At 40.2% G+C, this 16004-nt stretch overlaps 1 protein-coding gene across 4 annotated transcripts in view; it reads right to left on the bottom strand.

The window, feature by feature from the left end:
- HYCC1 (hyccin PI4KA lipid kinase complex subunit 1) overlaps positions 1-16004 on the bottom strand; it is a 94827-nt gene that overhangs the window by 72387 nt on the left and 6436 nt on the right. The window lies entirely within an intron of this gene.

The following is a 16004-nucleotide window of genomic DNA, read 5'->3' as shown; positions in this document are numbered from 1 at the left end:
TTGTAGAGTACAAATAACTGGGGAAAATAAAAAGATCACTATCCATATTAATTCACTAAACCAGGTAAACACAGTATAAATAGTTTAGGCAGTGCTTCCTAAACTATCGTTAGAACTGTTCTAGGACTTCCCTGGTGGCGCAGTGATTAAGAATCTGCCTGCCAATGCAGAGGACACGGGTTTAATCCCTGGTCCAGGAAGATACCACATGCAGTGGAGCCACTAAGCCCGTGCACCACAACTACTGAAGCCCGTGCACCTAGAGTGCATGCTCTGCAACAAAAGGCACCACAATGAGAAGCCCACGCACCTCAATGATGAGCAGCCCCCACTCGCCGCAACTAGAGAAAGCCTGCAGGCAGCAACAGACTCAACACAGCCAAAAAAAAAAAAAAACCAAACAAACAAAAACAAACCGTTCTAAAAGATATTAACAGTTGTATCAAAGAAGAAAAGGCTTTCCCTATTAAAATTTAACTCTTCAACAAAGTTAGAGTTTTCTTTCTTTTTAATCAAAGGACTCATCAGAGCCTTTTTTTTTTTTTTTTTTTTTTTTTTTTTGCGGTATGCGGGCCTCTCACTGTTGTGGCCTCTCCCGTTGTGGAACACAGGCTCCGGACGCACAGGCTCAACGGCCATGGCTCACGGGCCCAGCCGCTCCGCGGCATGTAGGATCTTCCCGGACCAGGGCATGAACCTGTGTCCCCTGCATCGACAGGTGGACTCTCAACCACTGCACCACCAGGGAAGCCCTTCGTCAGAGTCTTTTAATATGCTATATCTGTGTTAATGAGTCTCCAAGAAAGCTATTTAGAATGAAATATTTTCCCAAGTGTATTTGCCCATTAGATCCTTTATGGTCCAGACACAACTGGCATCACTGGGAATACAGTGTAGAAAACAGTGTGAGTCAAATGTGTCAACAATAGACGTCCAGGGATGATATTGTTATAACGATTAACATTTCTCAAGCACTTACATGTCTGGCACTTTGTTAAGTGTTTATGGGAATTTTCATTTAATCCTCACAGACTTCCTAAATGGTAAATTAATATAATCTCCATTTCACAAAAAAAAAGGAAGCTGAAGCTTAAAGAAAGCTTAAAGAAAGAAAACTTGTCCAAGGTCACACACTAGTAAGTAGTTGAGTTAGATTTAGAACCCAAGCAGCCCAACTCTAGAGTCCCCATTCTCAATCACTCTTCATGCTATCAACAATCCTTACCCCCAACACACAACAGTTCACAGTTTATACTATACTGTTTCATGAATAATGTACTTTTATTCTTTCCTTCTTAATATTTTCATTCTAAACAGAAAACTAGAATATTTTCATCTCAAAATAAATTGGTAGGGGAAAATAAATTACATGGGTGATTCTGTTCGGCAGCCAGGTTGAGAACTACAGGGCCATAGAAAAACATGGTAGGGTAACAGAACAAAAGTCTTCAATTTACAATGAGACCCAGCTCTGCCACTTGTTAGCAAGTGACTTTGAGAAAATTCTTGGTTTCAGTATTTTTCTCAACAACTGGAATGAAGGAAAAGAAAGGGGATGAAAAAATGTATTACTGGTATTTACCACAGTAACTACAGGCTGTTAACAAGGGTGCTCTAGACTGTGTGGATATGACTGAAGCTTAAATGCCAAAATTAGGTTGAAATTCTTACTTGCCCATAAATTGGAGGGTTTTGTTGTTTGTTTTGTTTTGCTTTATGGCAAACAATTTTTTTTTTTAACTCTAGGACTGAGAGCTTTATTCAGTTTGCTAGTTAATTTAGTTTACCCGATTCTCAGTACTCTGGTAAACAACTTCCAAATGATGATAGAGCAAGTGTTCTTGTTTTGTACACGTTCAAAATCTTCTCTTTCAACTAAGTGCCTCAAAACACTATAAAAGACACATTGCTCTGCCCTGTTGATTATAACACAGGCAAAGTAATGTTGCTGAGATTATGCGCAAGCAATTAGTTCAAATTAATGTCACAATAACTATTTTATTCAGTCTTCCTCTTCCATCTCCATACTTTGAAAAAGCAACCAGGTTTAGCAGCAGCTCTTGAACACTTAAACACAAATAACTCATAAACACTTCCTCCGTGCCAAACCAAACAAATTCAGTTGAACTAGAGAATGAGCTAGCTGCTTGCCATTGACTGTATTGGTAGGAAGGTGGAAGGAGACAAACAGTTATTGTTTATTTTATCTTTAAATTTTATTTATTTATTTATTTATTTGAGATGTATAGTTATTACTTTCTCCCTTAAGCCATACAAATTTCTCTTTCCCATGTCTTGCCTGGGGGAAGAGTAAAAAGTTCTAAGGTTTTGACATTGAGTGTAGCAAATTGTTCCTTGGAGATAGGCAAATTAAGGGTATCAGATTTTGCTAGAGCCAAGCATACAAGCCAGCTGTATTAGGGTTGCTGTAACAAAGTACCACAGAATGGGTGGCTTAAACAATAGACAGTATTTTCTCACAGTTCCAGAGGTTAGAAGTCTAATAATCAAGGTGTCAGCAGGGTTGATTCCTGCTGAGAGCCGTTAAGGAAAGGTTCTGTTCCAGGCCTTTATCCTTGGTTTGCAGCCATCTTCTCCCTGTGCCTTCACATTATCTTCCATCTGTAAAGTCATATCCAAATTTCCTCTTCTTATAAGGACACCAGTCACACTGGATTAGAAGCTACCCTAATTACTTCATTTTAACTTAATTTGTACCTCTATAAAGACCCTATCTCCAAATATGGTTACATTCTGAGGTACTGGGGATTAGGAATGGAGTGGGGGAACAGACACAACTCAGTCCATTAATGCCATCAAAGCTGCATGCAATTAACTAGGATTGCAGCAATTAACCTCTCTTGTACTAGAGGCGCTTAAATATCATCCATTTATTTATGAACTATTAAATGTCTTCTATGTCCTAGATGCTAGATTTACAAAAATGAGTATGACATAGTTGCTGACTTGAGGGATTCACAGTCTATTAGGGGAAACAAGTAAACCTAAAACACAGCAGAAGTGAGTGTCCTTTAATCCCTTTTGAAACAAATCAAAGCAAATCAGGGTATAAGCAAATAAAAACAAATGCTATGAGGAAAATGAGGACGAATGTTGAAGAAAGTCCAATGTAAATATTATCTTGCAATAACTTTGCTATCATTCACCTCTCTCCTCTCTCTTTCCCCAAAATGATAGCATATAGAAATACACTTTTTAAAGCACAGCTCTATTTTAATTCCTTTAAAGTTTTTTGCATTCTTAAGCAGTAGTTTTCCCTTCTCTAATGTTGGAGACAAAAGAAGAGAGAAATGTTAGAACCAAATTCCAAGTGACTCATGGGTTGGGTTGAGGTCTTAGGGTGAGTCACTGCCCTTTCAAAACTTGGAATGAGATGTTCAACCATTAATGACATCTGCCAACAGAAGTTCAGATGTTCAATTAGAAAATGTGCAGACAAAGGGAGGGTACAATGAAAAAATGCAAGTAAACAGTTAATGGTGGTAATGTAATAGAGCCAAAATAATACAGCCATAATAATAAAAGCAACATAATAATAAAATAGAGCCATAATAACAAAAGCAACAAATCTTAACTACACTACAAAATTCTATTTGATTTGTCTCAATCAGAAACTCGGTGCATCTTATTAACACAGTTGTTTTTCTTGGCTTAAAAAATTATAGTGACCAAAGATGAAATAAATAGTACCATATGATCATGATTTTTTGTTTTAATTTATTTATTTAATTTATTTATTTATTGCTACATTGGGTCTTCGTTGCTGCGCATGGGCTCGTGGAGAGAAGCGGCTACTCTCTGTTGCAGTGCGCAGGTTTCTCATTGTGGTGGCTTCTCTTGTTGTGGAGCAAGGACTCTAGGCGTGCAGCCTTCAGTAACTGCAGTACATGGGCTCAGTAGTTGTAGCTCACAGGCTGTAGAGAGCAGGTTCAGTAGCTGTGGTGCATGGGCTTAGTTACTCCGCAGCATGTGGGAATCTTCCCGGACCAGGAATTGAACCCATGACCCCTGCATTGGCAGGCAGATTCTTTTTCTTTTTTTTTTTTTTTTTTTTTGCGCTATGCGGACCTCTCACTGTTGTGGCCTCTCCCGTTGCGGAGCACAGGCTCCGGACGCGCAGTCTCAGCGGCCATGGCTCACGGGCCCAGCCGCTCTGAGGCATGTGGGATCTTCCCAGACCAGGGCACGAACCCACGTCCCCTATATCGGCAGGCGGACTCTCAACCACAGCGCCACCAGGGAAGTCCCAGTATGATCATGTTGATTCATACTAACTGGGGTCACAGTCAATTTGTTTTAGCAGAGGCTGAATTATAAAATTATTTTTTAAATAAAGTTTTGTTTTGTTTTTTTGGCTGCGTTGGGTCTTCTTTGCTGAGCGCGGGCTTTCTCTAGTTGTGGCAAGCCGGGGGCTACTCTTTGTTGCGGTGCTCGGGCTTCTCATTGTGGTGGCTTCTCTTGCTGTGGAGCACAGGCTCTAGGCGCGCGGGCTTCAGTAGTTGTGGCTTACAGGCTCTAGAGCTCAGGCTCAGTAGTTGTGGTGCATGTGCTTAGATGCTCCAGAGCATGTGGGATCTTCCCGGACCAGGGATCGAACCTGTGTCCCCTTCATTGGCAGGCAGATTCTTAACCACTGTGCCACCAGGGAAATCCTCTAAATAAAGTTTTTAATAATATTAAGTCTTACACTAGTATAGCAAAATGTAACTTAGATGTTGCTTTGCAGCTGAATGTGAAACTAAAATTAGTACAGCAAAAATTTCTATGTTGGTTCCTCTCAAAGTACTTGAAAGTCCTGTGAGGATGTTTAATCCCTAAAGTAGTTTAAGTATTTCTTTTTAGTTATGCATTCCTTCCAAAGAAAGGGTTTATAACAGAAAATTAAACATTTGTTTGGACTCTGTCACCAATAACCTATTCCTGACCGATGGAATCCAAATTCAATAAATCACATTATACTACAATAAACTCTGAAGCTTTATAATCTGGTGTCATTAAAAATATGTGCCCTGGGCTTCCCTGGTGGCGCAGTGGTTGGGAGTCCGCCTGCCGATGCAGGGGACGCGGGTTCGTGCCCCGGTCCGGGAGGATCCCGCGTGCCGCGGGGCGGCTGGGCCCGTGGGCCGTGGCCGCTGGGCCTGCGCGTCCGGAGCCTGTGCTCCGCAACGGGAGAGGCCACAACAGTGGGAGGCCCGCGTACCGCAAAAAAAAAAAAATATGTGCCCTGATTACCATCTTGTGACAAGCTCAGTATGATTTCCATGAAGAAGCTAAACTTTCTGAGGTGCTACCGAAAATTGTATAACATACTTGTAGCTCTCACAGTGAAAAGAACAATTCATACGCTGCCTTTTTTTTTTTTTCTTTCTCCCTTTGGCTGCGCCACACAACCTGTGGGATCTTCGTTCCCCGATCAGAGACTGAACCTGCACCCTCGGCAGTGACAGAGTGGAGTCCTAACCTCTGGAATGCCATGGAATTCCCATATCCTGACTTTTCTTGACATCATCTTTCTTGGACTGTACTTCCTTTCCCCTCAACCAATCATTATCATGGATAAAAAGAACATTTCATCTCTAGATAAAGTTTTTAAAATTTAAGTATTATACATATGGTAGAGGAGCTTATTGAAATGAATTCTTTTATAAAACATTTTAAATAGAAAATATAGTTAACACAAATTACAGCAAACATAACTAAAATTTCTCTTCCACTCCTTTCTATAAGGAGAGGAATCATACCTTATATTCCTTTTACAACCACCCCTTCCCCAAGTGTTTTTTTTTAATTAATTTTATAGGAGTATAGTTGCTTTACAATGTTCCCAAGTGTTTTAACACAGCTCAATAAACAGAAGAAGAACATGGCATAATGAAGTGTCCAAACAAACCAGGCCCACTTTCCAGCAAGTTACTTAAACTTCCTCAGTTTCGTCCACTGTGAAAAGTAGGTGATAACATCTGTATTACAGGAATGTTCTAGGGATTAAAAATAATACAACTAAAGCACTGGCACACCACAGATGCTCAATGATAGTTCAAATTATCACTAACAAAATATTTTCAATTGGACAATTTGCACTTCATTCAGTTGGACAAAATGCTTTTCAGGATCTGTGGGGAGGGGGTGGGGGGAGGGATAGAACTGGGAGAGAAGCTTCATTAGCTTCTAATGCCCTCCAGTTATTTTCATCCTTATTTATTCTTCCCTGATTAGCTTTCTGATTTAGTAGCCTTATCTACTGCCACTGCCTCCAATTATTTCACCAATTTATTCCTTAACCCCCTTTACAGTATATATTTGGTTCTCATCATATACTCTCCATGACCTCAAAAATGACAATTCTAGGGGCTTCCCTGGTGGCGCAGTGGTTGAGCGTCCGCCTGCCGATGCCGGACACACGGGTTCGAGCCCTGGTCTGGGAGGATCCCGCGTGCCGCGGAGCGGCTGGCCCCGTGAGCCACAATTGCTGAGCCTGCGCGTCTGGAGCCTGTGCTCCGCAACAGGAGAGGCCGCGACGGTGAGAGGCCCGCGCACCGCGATGAGGAGTGGCCCCCGCTTGCCACAACTGGAGAAAGCCCTCGCACAGAAACGAAGACCCAACACAGCCATAAATTAAAAAAAAAAAAAAAAAAGACAATTCTATTCGTTCTCTCTCGATACTCATTCCTTCTCTTTAACCTTGCCACAAGCATCTTCCTTTCTGAAACTCTACTGAGAAGACTTCACTGACTTCAATATTCTGCTTCTATCACCCATGTAACCCATTCTTCTGATTTTCCATACTTAGAGCTCTAACAGTCTATTCGATTTGCACATTTCTACCTTTCATACTTAGTTGATGCATCTCCCCCCACCCATTTCTAAAATACTTCCACCTTCCTCTACATTCCTTTATCCAGACCCACTCAAAGTTTCATAATTTCCCAAAACAGTCTCTCCCTCTTCTCAACTACTAAAGTGTGCACTGCTTTGAGGACTATGTGGTCACTCTGTCCACCACAATAATATCTATGGATTAACAAATCAACAGGAACTTTGACATTTAGATCCAAAGAGGATGTTATGTGCCAGGTCAGACTGGCAGCTTCTTCTGCCCCCTGTTAGTGGAGGTGGGGAGTACAGTCTGTGTATGTTGATTAGAACCAATACCCTAATTGAATTAATTAAATGTTACTTACATCTAAAGGGGGAAAAAAAAACAGAGGAGCTCAAAAAGATAGAAACAGAGTTTACAATTGCTTGCCCAACTTAAGCACTTTTAAGGCTTACATTATTCTCTTTAATTTCCAAGCCTGTAAATCTCTACAGAAGAGGAATGTATATCTTCCAATATCTGAAACCTCAAATAATTTTCATTGCAGTTTAAGAACTCACATATAATGTTTTCACTAGGTCTAGTGCAAATAACTGAATGAATGCTTATGCATTTATATGAGAAAGCAACTAATGTTCATCTGCTAATCAAAAGACTCTTTGTTCCAGAAAGCACACACAAAACAAATATCATTTAACATTTACTACTAAAAGGCTACCCTGATGCAAGCTTCAACAGTGACAAATATTTAAACTAGAATGGGAGAGTACTATTTCCAAAGCTCCTTGATGTGTTGCGCTTAACATTCCTTACAAGGTAAAAACAGGATTCAGGAATGCAAGTTGATCTTGAACACCTGACAAATTAAAACATGAATTATATAAAGTGCATTAAATAAATATCATCCCATTCCCATTCCAGTATCTTCTGTCATAACCATACTGGGCTGTATTTATTAAAACAGCAGAAGATACGATATCAAAACAGAACAAACCAGTAATAATTAAGATAGGGTTACCAAAAACTGAAATTAATTGGGCAAAGAGGAAAACACTTAATAAGACACTCAAATAAAATAATTAAGTTTAGGGCTTCCCCGGTGGCGCAGTGGTTCAGAGTCCGCCTGCCGATGCAGGGGACACGGGTTCGTGCCCCGATCCCGGAAGATCCCACATGCCGCGGAGCGGCTGGGCCCGCGAGCCATGGCCGCGGAGCCTGTGTGTCCGGAGCCTGTGCTCCGCAACGGGAGAGGCCACAGCAGTGAGAGGCCCGCGTACAGCAAAAAAAAAAAAAAAAAAAAATTAAGTTTACTTCTCAGTAAGAGAGAATAAGGAAAGAGTCCTGATTAGGAAAAAATTAGGGTACTGATTAAAAATCATGAATCATGGCATCAGATAGGAATCGAGTTTAAACTCTCTCTACCACTAACTCGCTGTTGCTCTTGAACCCGTATCTTAATCTCTCTGAGTCTCAGTTTCTTTATCTGTAGAATAAGGATAATAATACTTATCTTGCAAAGCTGCGCACAGATAAATGAAATTAACTATGCAAAGTACTTAGAAAGTAGCAGATATTAAAATCTCAACAAGTTGTATTTAATCCAAAAAGACCTAGACATTTTTATAGCTAAACTATTTCAGACCATCAAAGAAGAGACTGCCAGAGCTTATAAAAAGATGGAACACTTCCCTCTCTCTCTCTCTATTTTACAAAGCTAGCATATTCAGAAACCAAAACCTCAAAAAGGTAATACAAAAAGAACACTAGAGATCTTACAGAGCAGCCAAATGTACCTTTAAAGAGGTATGCTATTATCAAGTTGCCTTTATTCCAAAGAGACAAAATTGGTGAAATCCACTAGGAAATCTTCTAATATAATTCATCAACCAATAGGTAAAAGAAGAAAAACCATATAATTATCTCAATATACATTATGAAAGTATGTGATCAAATGTATTTTTCCAATTTAACCTCAACTCCAAAAAAGGGGAATAGAAGACTATTTCCTTAACATACTAAAAAAAATTGTCAAAAAGAATACACAACTGTGAAACCCTAAAGGCATTCATTCAAATGAGAAATGAGCCAAAGATGCTCACTATTCACTACTATAATTTAACAATCTTCTAGACATTTCGATCAGTGTAATTTTTTTAAAAAGAAAGGGTTAAATATTGGCAAGAAAACAAAATTATCATCATTTACAAAGGCTATAACTGCCTTATTACAAAATCCAATAAAAACTATTAGAATTAAGAATTTTGTAAAATAACCAGTTAGAAAACAGTATACACAAGTCACCAACTTTTCTACGTTCCACCAGGAAGATGCAATACTCTTTAAAATACATTGAAAAAATACTCCACTCACAATAGCAACAACAAGCTTTAAAATACCAAAAATCAACTTTAAAAATAGGCAGAACCACATAAAGAAAACTACAAAACACTGAGTCATAAAAGATGACTTGAAGAAATGATGAAAATATTGTAAAGATATCACACACAGCTATCTCTAAAAAATTAGTTTAGAAATTCCAATTGGGTTCTTTCAGGGTCTTAATAAGTTGAATTAGAGGCAATCTGAAAAAAATATATGAGAAACGCTGAAAATGTTTTGAAAAAGATAATAGAAATTCACACAACCTTATAGTAAGATACATTAAAAAGTTATTAATAATTAGAACTGTTTGGAGTTACTGGAGCAAAAAATATAGCCCAATGAAGCAGAATAGAAAACCTAGAAAAAAATAATGAATTGGTATATAAAAAGGACAGCATTTAAAACCTCTGGGGAGGACTTCCGGGTAAGATGGCGGAAGAGTAAGACGCGGAGATCACCTTCCTCCCCACAGATACACCAGAAATACAGCTACACGTGCAACAACTCCTACAGAACAACTACTGAACGCTGGCAGAAGACCCCAGACCTCCCAAAAGGCAAGAAACTCCCCACATACCTGGGTAGGGCAAAGCAGAGAGATTCCCGCAGAGAGGAGCGGTGCCGAGCGGCACTCACCAGCCCGAGAGGCTTGTCTGCTCCCCCGCCAGGGCGGGCGGCGCTGGAGCTGAGGCTCGGGCTTCGGTCAGAGCGCACGGAGAGGACTGGGACTGGCGGCGAGAACTCAGCCTGAAGGGGGCTAATGTGCCACAGCTAGCCGGGAGGGAGTCCGGGAAAACTCTGGAGCTGCCGAAGAGGCAGGAGACTTTTTCTTCCCTCTTGGTTTCCTGGTGCGCGAGGAGAGGGGATTAAGAGCGCCGCGTAAAGGAGCTCCAGAGACGGGCGCGAGTCGCGGCTGAAAGCGCAGAGCCCAGAGACGGGCGTGGGACGCTGGGGCTGCTGCTGCCGCCGCCAAGAAGCCTGTGTGCGAGCGCAGGACACTGTCCACACCGCCCTTCCGGGAGCCTGTGCAGCCTGCCACTGCCGGGGTCCCGGGATCCAGGGGCGGCTTCCCTGGGAGAACGCACGGCGCGCCCCGGGCTGGTGCAACATCACGCCGACCTCTGCCGCTGCAGGCACGCCCCGCACTCCGTGCCCCTCCCTCCCGCCCGGCCTGAGTGAGCCAGAGTCCCCGAAGAGGCTGCTCCTTTAACCCTGTCCTGTCTGAGCGAAGAACAGACGCCCTCCGGCGACCTACACGCAGAGGCGGGGCCAAATCCAAAGCTGAGACCCAGGAGCTGTGAGAACAAAGAAGAGAAAGGGAAACCTCTCCCAGCAGCCTCAGAAGCAGCGGATTAAAGCTCCACAATCAACTTCATGTACCCTGCATCTGTGGAATACATGAATAGACAACAAATCATCCCAAATTGAGGAGCCAGGAGTCAGTGCTGTGCCTCTGAGGTGGGAGAGCGAACTTCAGGACACTGGTCCACAAGAGACCTCCCAGCTCCACATAATATCAAACGGCGAAAATCTTCCAGAGATCTCCATCTCAACACCAGCACCCAGCTTCACTCAACGACCAGCAAGCTACAGTGCTGGACACCCTATGCCAAACAACTAGCAAGACAGGAACACAACGCCACCCATTAGCAGAGAGGCTGCCTCAAATCATAAAAAGTCCGCAAACACCCCAAAACACACCACCAGACGTGGACCTGCCCACCAGAAAGACAAGATCCAGCCTCATCCACCAGAACACAGGCAGTAGTCCCCTCCACCAAGAAGCCTACACAACCCACTAAACCAACCTTAGCCACTGGGGACAGACACCAAAAACAACGGGAACTACGAACCTGCAGCCTGCAAAGAGGAGACCCCAAACACAGTAACATAAGCAAAATGAGAAGACAGAAAAACACACAGCAGGAGAAGGAGCAAGATAAAAACCCACCAGACCTAACAAATGAAGAGGTAATAGGCAGTCTATCTGAAAAAGAATTCAGAATAATGATGGTAAAGATGATCCAAAATCTTGGAAATAGAATAGACAAAATGCAAGAAACAGTTAACAAGGACCTAGAAGAACTAAAGACGAATCAAGCATCGATTAAAAACACAATAAATGAAATAAAAAATACTCTAGATGGGATCAATAGCAGAATAACTGAGGCAGAAGAACGGATAAGTGAGGTGGAAGATAAAATAGTGGAAATAACTGCTGCACAGCAAAATAAAGAAAAAAGAATGAAAAGAACAGAGGACAGTCTCAGAGACCTCTGGGACAACATTAAACGCACCAACATTCGAATTATAGGGGTTCCAGAAGAAGAAGAGAAAAAGAAAGGGACTGAGAAAATATTTGAAGAGATTATAGTTGAAAACTTCCCTAATATGGGAAAGGAAATAGTTAATCAAGTCCAGGAGGCACAGAGAGTCCCATACAGAATAAATCCAAGGAGAAATACACCAAGACACATATTAATCAAACTGTCAAAAATTAAACACAAAGAAATCATATTAAAAGCAGCAAGGCAAAAACAACAAATAACACACAAGGGAATCCCCATCAGGATAACAGCTGATCTCTCAGCAGAAACTCTACAAGCCAGAAGGGAGTGGCAGGACATACTTAAAGTGATGAAGGAGAAAAACCTGCAACCAAGATTACTCTACCCAGCAAGGATCTCATTCAGATTTGATGGAGAAATTAAAACCTTTACAGACAAGCAAAAGCTGAGAGAGTTCAGCACCACCAAACCAGCTTTACAACAAATGCTAAAGGAACTTCTCTAGGCAAGAAACACAACAGAAGGAAAAGAACTACAATAACGAACCCAAAACAATTAAGAAAATGGGAATAGGAACATACATATCAATAATTACCTTAAATGTAAATGGACTAAATGCTCCCACCAAAAGACACAGACTGGCTGAATGGATACAAAAACAAGACCCATATATATGCTGTCTACAAGAGACCCACTTCAGACCTAGAGATACATACAGACTGAAAGTAAGGGGATGGAAAAAGATATTCCATGCAAATGGAAACCAAAAGAAAGCTGGAGTAGCAATTCTCATATCAGACAAAATAGACTTTAAAATAAAGACTACTAGAAGAGACAAAGAAGGACACTACATAATGATCAAGGGATCAATCCAAGAAGAAGATATAACAATTGTAAATATTTATGCACCAAACATAGGAGCACCTCAATACATAAGGGAAATATTAACAGCCATAAAAGGAGAAATCGACAGTAACACAATCATAGTAGGGGACTTTAACACCCCACTTTCACCAATGGACAGGTCATCCAAACTGAAAATAAATAAGGAAACACAAGCTTTAAATGATACATTAAACAAGATGGACTTAATTGATATTTATAGGACATTCCATCCAAAAACAACAGAATACACATTTTTCTCAAGTGCTCATGGAACATTCTCCAGGATAGATCATATCTTGGGTCACAAATCAAGCCTTGGTAAATTTAAGAAAATTGAAATTGTATCAAGTATCTTTTCCGACCACAATGCTATGAGACTAGATATCAATTACAGGAAAAAAGCTGTAAAACATACAAACACATGGAGGCTAAACAATACACTACTTAATAACGAAGTGATCACTGAAGAAATCAAAGAGGAAATTAAAAAATACCTAGAAACAAATGACAATGGAGACACGACGACCCAAAACCTATGGGATGCAGCAAAAGCAGTTCTAAGAGGGAAGTTTATGGCAATACAATCCCACCTTAAGAAACAGGAAATATCTCGAATAAACAACCTAACCTTGCACCTAAAGCAATTAGAGAAAGAAGAACAAAAACATCCCAAAGTTAGCAGAAGGAAAGAAATCATAAAAATCAGATCAGAAATAAATGAAAAAGAAATGAAGGAAACGATAGCAAAGATCAATAAAACTAAAAGCTGGTTCTTTGAGAAGATAAACAAAATTGATAAACCATTAGCCAGACTCATCAAGAAAAAAAGGGAGAAGACTCAAATCAATAGAATTAGAAATGAAAAAGGAGAAGTAACAACTGACACTGCAGAAATACAAAAGATCATGAGAGATTACTATAAGCAACTCTATGCCAATAAAATGGACAACCTGGAAGAAATGGACAAATTCTTAGAAATGCACAACCTGCCAAGACTGAATCAGGAAGAAATAGAAAATATGAATAGACCAATCACAAGCACTGAAATTGAAACTGTGATTAAAAATCTTCCAACAAACAAAAGCCCAGGACCAGATGGCTTCACAGGTGAATTCTATCAAGCATTTAGAGAAGAGCTAACACCTATCCTTCTCAAACTCTTCCAAAATATAGCAGAGGGAGGAACACTCCCAAACTCATTCTACGAGGCCACCATCACCTTGATACCAAAACCAGACAAGGATGTCACAAAGAAAGAAAACTACAGGCCAATATCACTGATGAACATAGATGCAAAAATCCTCAACAAAATACTAGCAAACAGAATCCAACAGCACATTAAAAGGATCATACACCATGATCAAGTGGGGTTTATTCCAGGAATGCAAGGATTCTTCAATATACGCAAATCAATCAATGTGATACACCATATTAACAAGTTGAAGGAGAAAAACCATATGATCATCTCAATAGATGCAGAGAAAGCTTTTGACAAAATTCAACACCCATTTATGATAAAAACCCTGCAGAAAGTAGGCATAGAGGGAACTTTCCTCAACATAATAAAGGCCATATATGACAAACCCACAGCCAGCATCGTCCTCAATGGTGAAAAACTGAAACCATTTCCACTAAGATCAGGAACAAGACAAGGTTGCCCACTCTCACCACTCTTATTCAACATAGTTTTGGAAGTTTTAGCCACAGCAATCAGAGAAGAAAAGGAAATAAAAGGAATCCAAATGGGAAAAGAAGAAGTAAAGCTGTCACTGTTTGCAGATGACATGATACTATACATAGAGAATCCTAAAGATGCTACCAGAAAACTACTAGAGCTAATCAATGAATTTGGTAAAGTTGCAGGATACAAAATTAATGCACAGAAATCTCTGGCATTCCTATATACTAATGATGAAAAATCTGAAAGTGAAATCAAGGAAACACTCCCATTTACCATTGCAACAAAAAGAATAAAATATCTAGGAATAAACCTACCTAAGGAGACAAAAGACCTGTATGCAGAAAATTATAAGACACTGATGAAAGAAATTAAAGATGATACAAATAGATGGAGAGATGTACCATGTTCTTGGATTGGAAGAATCAACATTGTGAAAATGACTCTACTACCCAAAGCAATCTACAGATTCAATGCAATACCTATCAAACTACCAATGGCATTTTTCACAGAACTAGAACAAAAAATTTCACAATTTGTATGGAAACACAAAAGACCCCGAATAGCCAAAGCAATCTTGAGAACGAAAAATGGAGCTGGAGGAATCAGGCTCCCTGACTTCAGACTATACTACAAAGCTACAGTAATCAAGACAGTATGGTACTGGCACAAAAACAGAAAGATAGATCAATGGAACAGGATAGAAAGCCCAGAGATAAACCCACGGACATATGGTCACCTTATCTTTGATAAAGGAGGCAGGAATGTACAGTGGAGAAAGGACAGTCTCTTCAATAAGTGGTGCTGGGAAAACTGGACAGGGACATGTAAAAGTATGAGATTAGATCACTCCCTAACACCATACACAAAAATTAGCTCAAAATGGATTAAAGACCTAAATGTATGGCCAGACACTATCAAACTCCTAGAGGAAAACATAGGCAGAACACTCTATGACATAAATCACAGCAAGATCCTTTTTGACCCATCTCCTAGAGAAATGGAAATAAAGACAAAAATAAACACATGGGACCTAATGAAACTTAAAAGCTTTTGCACAGCAAAGGAAACCATAAACAAGACCAAAAGACAACCCTCAGAATGGGAGAAAATATTTGCAAATGAAGCAACTGACAAAGGATTAATCTCCAAAATTTATAAGCAGCTCATGCAGCTCAATAGCAAAAAAACAAACAACCCAATCCAAAAATGGGCAGAAGACCTAAATAGACATTTCTCCACAGAAGATATACAGACAGCCAACAAACACATGAAAGGATGCTCAACATCTTTACTCATTAGAGAAATGCAAATCAAAACTACAATGAGATATCATCTCACACCAGTCAGAATGGCCATCATCAAAAAATCTAGAAACAATAAATGCTGGAGAGGGTGTGGAAAAAAGGGAACACTCTTGCACTGCTGGTGGGAATGTGAATTGGTACAGCCACTATGGAGAACAGTATGGAGGTTCCTTAAAAAACTACAAATAGAACTACCATATGACCCAGCAATCCCACTACTGGGCATATACCCTGAGAAAACCATAATTCAAAAAGAGACATGTACCAAAATGTTCATAGCAGCCCTATTTACAATAGCCCGGAGATGGAAACAACCTAAGTGTCCATCATCGGATGAATGGATAAAGAAGATGTGGCACATATATACAATGGAATATTACTCAGCCATAAAAAGAAATGAAATTGAGCTATTTGTAATGAGGTGGATGGACCTAGAGTCTGTCATACAGAGTGAAGTAAGTCAGAAAGAGAAAGACAAATACTGTATGCTGACACATATATATGGAATTTAAGAAAAAAATGTCATCAAGAACATAGGGGTAAGACAGGAATAAAGACACAGACCTACTAGAGCATGGACCTGAGGATATGGGGAGGGGGAAGGGTAAGCTGTGACAAAGTGAAAG

This window comes from Mesoplodon densirostris, chromosome 9, assembly GCF_025265405.1.
Source record: "Mesoplodon densirostris isolate mMesDen1 chromosome 9, mMesDen1 primary haplotype, whole genome shotgun sequence".
NCBI classification, from domain to species: domain Eukaryota; kingdom Metazoa; phylum Chordata; class Mammalia; order Artiodactyla; family Ziphiidae; genus Mesoplodon; species Mesoplodon densirostris.
This window is presented reverse-complemented; position numbering and strand designations above follow the sequence as displayed.